Here is an 8,070-nt window from a genome sequence, read left to right on the forward strand (position 1 = left end):
CAGCTCTGCTACTTACCCAGCAGACAGGCATCTCTCATTTCCCTCGTCAGCCCCTTGCAAAGACACAGAGAACTGCAGTGATAACAAAAATACAAATGATGCCACAAATTCACATGATCAGCTACATTCCCCATTCTCCCTCCCCATCCCCTGACCCCATAGTTCCCATCTTGGAACTGGCATGGGAAAAATGTAGTCGCCGCCCAGATCTGTAAAGGTACATATGTGTTGCTGTGCTCAGTGGTGTGACATCTAACTAACATAGGAGCCTACATCTCATTTTCAAAAGGGATTTAGGCATAAGTGTCTATCTCCCATTGACTGTTGAGGGAATTTAGACTCCCAAGTGACACTGAGCACGGCAACGCCTAGACACCTATAAAAATCTGGGCCATCATGGCTAGGTGGGGCAAGTGGGCTACCAGGCTGTTCTTCACCTCTGCTGACTTAAACTGAAATCCTGGAAGACCAATGTTGGAATAGCAGGAAGGAGTTATAGGTCAGGATTTTTGTACCTTAGCCGAGCTGTATCAAGCAGCACTCATCTGCATTGTGTGCACCTCTATACAGACGGAAACTGGCTAACGTATGAATTTAAACTCATGGGCCAAATTCATTCCTGGTGTCAATTCAACAAAACCAATGGAGTTACCCAGGGATGAATCAGGCCCAGTGTATCCAAATTGCTCCGTTATTCAAGGACAGTGTGGCCTAAGAGACACACATAGTTGGCAACCTGTCACAAATTAAAATAGAACAAGAATTGCAAGCAATGCATGACCTGTGGCTCACAAATCAGCCTCAAACAAGACGCAATATCCAGGTGTCTGGTGGAAAAGCAACTTCACAGGACTGGTCTAACCAAGAGATTATTGTGATCCATCAACTTTGGCAGGTACCAGTTTTCCATATGTATTACAGCTACTGCAGACTGCCTGCTGGGAGCATCTTGGGCAGGCGTATGCATGCTTGTTAATCGGCAGTGTGAATATCTCTGCCTTGTGTCACTGTGGCACAAAGCAGCTGGACCATTTCAAAATCATTTAAAAAGCACTATAAAATTAGGGCTCCGGTGTGGTTGTTTTATGACTTGCACGAGCAGCCATTGCCTGGAGAGAAATTATCCTCTTTATTTCCAAGGCTAAAGGTTCTTTTAGCATTCATCAAAAGCAAAGTGCACCCCTGATAACACAATGGGCTGTTTTTATCTACTGCAGCCTCTTTCCCTTCTGCATAATTTCACATTTGAGATCTCAGCACTTCACACGTAACTCATTTCATTGTTTCTGAGATTGTTTTCACCAGCTGGACTTGTATAGTTACACGAGAGATTTACTTATGCCCTGAAACATATTCTTTCCAAAATTCTTGCTTCTTTAATCCTTAGAGAAACAACTGTGAGTAGTCTCGTTATCCGTCCTTCCTGGAAGCCTGTCAAACGCTTGGCCTCAGTGATCCGCAAAGCCACATCATTATTCTCCTTCAAATCCTACCATAAACCTCTCCCTTTGCCAGGCTACACAAAAACCTGACACTGGTTAGGCTGTTAATGTGCTCAGACCACCACATCATGTGGACCAATATTGTCTTAGTGCATCTTTGTATTCCTTTATGGGTCTGTCTGTATCCATCTGTTGTCATATTTAGATTGTAAGCTCTTCAGAGCAGGGACTATCTTTCTGTTCTGTATTTGTATATTTGTATTGGGGTCATCATCCAGGGTGCAGGCTCCTATGATTATGATAATACAAATAATATCTTGTAGCAATTAGTTCCCCTGGCTAGTTAAGCAATGTGGGTGGGGTGTGGGGTGAGGTTCAAAAGCATGAAGAGTAGTTAGGTGCCAAACCTCCACAGACTCCCATTTGTGCCTTTGACAAATCTTCCCCTGTAGGAAAAACTATTCCTTTGATCAATTTTAAATTTGACATCTTTCATTTTAATTGAATGTTCCCTTGTTCCTATTATGAAAATAAGTGAATAAAAATTTCGCATCTACCTTCTCTATACTGCTATATAATATTTATATATAGTGATATCAAAGAGGTACAGGAAAATGAGAAAGGCAGAAATTGAGTTGTCTGGTTGCTAAAATAAGGTGTTAAATTATGGCAGCGCCTGCTATACTTAAAGTTCCACTAGGAATAGGGTGACCAGATGTCCCGATTTTATAGAGAGAGTCCCTCTTTTTGGGTCTTTTTCTTATATAGGCTCCTATTACTCCTCACCCCCGTCCTGATTTTTCACACTTGCTGTCTGGTCACCATAACTAGGAAGCATGGTCTTTATGGGATTATAGTCTAACTGGGAACATGTTATAGTGAAGATACCAAAGTAAGGAACTCTCAGTGATTGTAATAACTGGCGTGGCATCACACTTCTATCTGTGCCAAGGAAAGTATTGTGTAAAATCACAGTCTAGCATATGTCAGAGGCAGTTGATAGCGTTCTCAGAAAAGAGCAAGCATGGATACACAGACCAGATCTTCACTCTACAAAACATAATAGAATAGTGCTTAGAATGGCGACAGCAACTCTACATAAATTTCACAGACTTTGAGAAGCTTTTGATAGCATTCACAGGTCCAGCCTATGGCACATTCTATGGGTATATGGAATTCTTTTCCATATGATCAACATCATCAAAAGCTTCTATTTCAATTTGTTGATCACAGTAAGTTCAGTTTTGAAGTCAAAACAAGAGTACATCGGAGTGTTTTATGTGTGCAATCCTCTTCAACATTACCATCAACTGGCTAATGCAACGTACAACAGAAGACATGCCAAGAGGCATTAAATGGACATTCTTCTCATCCCTTAAAGACCTGGACTTTGCAGATGATCTCACTCTCCTATCACATACCCAACACCATATACAAGAAAAAACAACTTGACTCAACACATTCAGCCAGCAAATTGGACTGAAAATCAACCGCAATAAGACAGATATCATGACCTTTAATATTGCCTTACCATCACCCGTATGGATAGAGGATTATGTTCTAATCAATGTAGAAACATTCACATACTGGGCAGCACCATCAGCCAGGACGGTGGAACAAGCCAGAACATCTGGAACAAAATCAATAAAGCCAGGAACACCTTCTGATTCTGGAAATCATCAAAATACAATACAAAAACCAAACTCAAGATTTATCAGAGCTGCGTATTTTCAACATTACTTTATAGTGCAGAATGCTGGGGAATGAGAAAGTATGACATGCCCAAACCATCTTTATTCCATACAACCTGTCTCAGAAGACTCCTCCGTATCTTTTGCCCCAGAACAATCTCAAACCAAAATCTACTGACACTGGGCAGCCAAGAGGATCTGAGCACCATCATTACCAGGAGGCGTTGGAGATGGATCAGTCATGTGCTTCGGATGGAAATGGATTCCATCACCAGAGTAGTAATAAGATGCACATCTGAAAGCAAGCGAAAATGAGGCTGCCCAAAAACATGGCAAAGAGCTGTGGAAACCAAGCTGAAAAACCTGGGGCACAGCTGGGGAACCATTGAAAGACTTGCCAGAAACAGACAGGAGTGGAGCAGCTTCATCACTGCCCTAAATGCCAGAGGCGTAATAGGAACATGATGATGATGATGATGATGATGATGTGAACATGTAGCTTGTCCTGAAACTCGCAGCTACAAATGTGATGAGTGGTGGGGGGATGGAGTGGTCTTTCATGTCCATGTTGGAGCTCAGAAACACCTTCCATTTCTCCCCCTGAACCCTTAGATATATTTATCTTGCTTAGGGCACCAATCACCATTGCATCTAGAAATGAAATACAGATTTAAGATAAGAATTAACACCTTGCCTATAACTCTCTCTGTACCCATCCTTCTACTCAGCCACTTACATTTTGGAGCTTGTCTAGATGAACACAGTGCGCAGCTGGATAGTGCGGGGTAGATTTACACCTCAGATTGTTGTGAATTAAGGGTCCATGTTGACTCTGTTGGTGTACACTAGAAGTTCCCTAATGTGCTTTAAACTACTCCTGTTTTAAAGTGGCAGCAGGGTCCATGTGAACACTTAGTGCACAGCAGGCTAGTCTGAGGTAGACTTATGCCCCAGCTTGCCATGAACCAAATTTTAATATAGACAACCCCTGGATTTTTTTTTTCCAGAGGAGGCAAACACTACTCCTCTGCCAAATGGTGCCAATGGTTTGATTACCAGGAGTGGTCTGTATCCGCCTATCTACAGTTAGTAGATAAGCTGCCCCCAGATAGCAATCCGGAATATGTAACACAGAATATGTCTACACTGCAAATGAAGGTGTGATTATAGCAAGGGTAGACTTGATTCTACATCACACACATGGTCACAACAGCAGTGCAGACATGGTGGCACAGGCTTTGTTGTGGGCTAGCAATCCTGCAGGCTTGGCAACAGTATTTTGGTGCTGCTGCTGCCGCCAAAAAGAGACCAAAGAATGTAACTAAGTAAAACCTGCACTGTACTCTCTGCTTTTGGAGTGGATTTGCCTTTCTGGATTGGAGCACTGGTCTTTCTATTCTGTCCAAGATTCTACCTTTGGCACTGGTCACTTGCAAGGGTGTCAGAGGAAAGGAACAGGGAGAATCTGTACCCAGCTCAGTCTCTAATCCAGCAATGCACTTAGGTATGTACTTAAGTTTTAGCATGTGAGCATTACCATTAAAGCCAGTGGGACTAATCATATAATTAAAGTTAAGCATGTGCTTAAGTACTCTGCTGGATCAGGTTCTAATTGTGCAGAGCTGTGTATGAGGAATGAGTGGGTTAATTCTGAATCCACAAAAGTGAACCAATGGGAAGCTGAGACTGAATAGGGAAGCTGTAAAATGTGGACTACAGTAGCGAGGGCAACAACCATACAGGATTAGTCCCGTCCCCACAAGACAAACTTGGCTCCTGCTGCTGAACACAAAGGGTGCCAGATATAGTGTGTACTCCTGCTTGATGAGTCATTAGCAAAATATACCATAAGCTTATAAAATGCTATCGGAGCTTGGGCGGGGCAGGCAGTAGATTCATTCAACAGAAAGAAAGCATAATGGCATGCAGAAAGGCTCTTTTCTTCTTGCTTCTCCCTGTTTGATTTTGGTGTGAAGTTGTCCTCCACCTTCTTGCTACCACTCTGAAATGAATCACGAAAAGACCCAGAGAAATGAATTTGCTGCAAGCCTGAAAAACGTACACTGGTAGTTCAGTGCATGAGTTATACGCTCGGGAATACACTTCACTGGCAGCTATTCTGGAACTATCTATTCATAAGAGCTCAACAGACCTTTAGTTACTAGAGATGGGACAGAGGTTGGAAGTTCCAATTCTGGTATAAAATTCCCCAAAGTTCAGGCACTTTCAGATCTAGGTGGTCAATTCAGCTGGTTTTCGAGGGACCAGCTGAAAAGCTTGGAACTAGAGCTGAACTCTTTCAGAGTTCAAGGGCGTGTAGAGAGTGGGATTTTGGTGCAGGCTCATCTCTGGCTCTTTATGTGCCCTTTACTGGCTCTTGGTAACTTTTAAAAATTCAGCGCTGAAGACAGATTTTAATTCACACACCCCCGACTCTGACCAGGAGAAAAAAAAAAATCCAAACCCCAAATCCTTTTCAACCCCCTAGTGACAAGCTAACTATATGTGTGTGTCGCCTGCAAAACTGCAGCAATTAGGGCTGCAATTCAACCAAAAGCTTGATATAAGCACATGCTCAACTTGAAGCTTGTAAGTATTCCCCTGACTTCCATGGGACCTCTCATGTACTTGGAGTTAAGCACAAGTTTGATTCCTTCGCTGAATTAGGGCCTATAAGTGCTTCCTGCAGAACCTGTTCACGTCTCTTTTTCCTTGTGTGGTCGTACAGCGTCACCTAATGGTGGAGGTGATGAATCTCTAGCACTTATTACCACCTGCCTTACATAGACATGCTAGTTACTGCAATACAGCAATGTCTCTTTCATTCAGTGGAGAGGTCCAAGTTCTGTTTTAAATAATGGTCCATGGATTGGGCTGTACATTTAGGACTCCGCGCTCTCCTCCTTCCACAGCAGAACCCCTAAAGATGTCAATGGGAGGTTTGCACAATGATTAAGGGTGAAATGTGGCTTTTATGTAGTAACTAAGGCCTCATGTTTTCAAGCCATTCTGTCTCTCTCTTTTGTGGCAGGATCCTTAAGTTTCTCTTGTCCAGCCCTCCCGGGCTAGCTGCAAACTAGAGTTACCTGTGCAGGACACTCCAGGTCACCCCTTTCTCTCCGGGGGTAGAGTCCACTGGCAAACAGTCCATCTCTATTTCCTCCTCCTCACAGTGACAGCAGGGAGCTTTTTGTGCTGTTTCCAGGGCTTTTTCTTGACTGGTTTGGTGACTGATTGACTGGGAGAAAGGGGAGCCTTGCCCCATCCTATGCTACAAGGCTCCATTGCCTGGGGCCCTTAAAGAAAGTCATGTCTTCCCCCTGAGACTCAGTCTTCCCCCTGAGACTCAGTCTTCCCCCAGAACAATCTTCTCTCTCCCCATGTCTACCCCAACTGTCCCCATCATCATCATTCAGTAGAGTCTACTTTGAACAGAGTAGCCTGGCAGCAGATGCCACCTCCTTCCTAATTACTCTTTTTCCCTTAAGGGCCACTATACCCTGTTACAATGCCCAACTTGACACAGCTTAACAGAGCCTGGTTTTTAGAAAATGCTGAGCACTCACTATCTGAAAATCAGGCATCTAAAATCATCAGTCACTGGAAAGTTTGCACCTGAACTTTTAGCTTAGTTTTAACATTATTATGTCCCTCACTGTTGCACTGGGAATCACTCAGTGGGAAAGCATTGCACCTGTAGGACCCCAGCAATCACTGCCCTTTCCCCCCACCCCGTCTCACTTTCTCTTCCTTCCCTATATTTGTTTGTCTCCTCCTTTCTTCTCTCCCTGCAACAACTTATAGTCTCCACCACCATCCATAGGCTTCACTCCCATCTGCCAAAATAATCAAAAGAGCTGGTCAGAAGACAGCAGGGATGGACAGAAATGACAAAGTGTTCCAGAAATGTTAACTCTTGGCAAAATGTTCCACCCTAGCTCTTGTGGTCAGCAGTGGAATAATCCTCTCTGGTCATACACGTTGAAGCCAAACATTATAGGACCAAGAATCCACTCCTAGGCAATGGTCCGGCTTTGTGGATCCATGGAGCTTGTCAGAATCCACCCCTGGTCTTGATGATTTTAATTTACCTTTTCATCCTAGGTCATCTGTTCTCCCACATGGAGGCCTATACACAAGCTAAGCGTCACTCAGAAAATTTGAAGACCTGATTTTTCTCAAACTTTAAATGACTGCTTCTTGGAGCAGCTGGTACAGGAACCCACAAGGGGAGAGGGAATTCTCGATTTAGTCCTAAGTGGAGCACAGGATCTGGTCCAAGAGGTAACTATAACAGGACCGCTTGGAAATAGTGACCATAATATAATAACATCAACATTCCTGTGTTGGGAAGAACATCTCAACAGCCCAACACTGTGGCATTTAATTTCAGAAAGGGGAACTATGCAAAAATGAGGAAGTTAGTTAAACAGAAATTAAAAGGTACAGTGACTAGAGTGAAATGCCTGCAACCTGCACAGACATTTTTCAAAGACACTATAATAGAGGCCCAACTTAAATGTATACCGCAAATTAAAAAACACAGTAAAAGAACTTAAAAAAGAGCCACCGTGGCTTAACAAGCATGTAAAAGAAGCAGTGAGAGATAAAAAGGCATCTTTTAAAAAGTGGAAGTCAACTCCTAGTGAAGTAAATAGAAAGGAGCATAAACACTGCCAAATTAAGTGTAAAAATGTAATAAGAAAAGCCAAAAAGGAGTCTGAAGAACAGCTAGCCAAAAACTCAAAAGGTAATAACAAAATGTTTTTTAAGTACATCAGAAGCAGGAAGCCTGCTAAACTGGTGGGGCCCCTGGACGACTGAGAAACAAAAGGAACACTTAGAGATGATAAAGTCATTGCGGAGAAACTAAATTAATTCTTTGCTTCAGTCTTCATGGCTGAGGATATTAGGGAGATTCCTAAACCTGAGCTGTC

The sequence above is a fragment of the Gopherus evgoodei genome, chromosome 7 (genome assembly GCF_007399415.2).
Source record: "Gopherus evgoodei ecotype Sinaloan lineage chromosome 7, rGopEvg1_v1.p, whole genome shotgun sequence".
Taxonomy (NCBI): domain Eukaryota; kingdom Metazoa; phylum Chordata; order Testudines; family Testudinidae; genus Gopherus; species Gopherus evgoodei.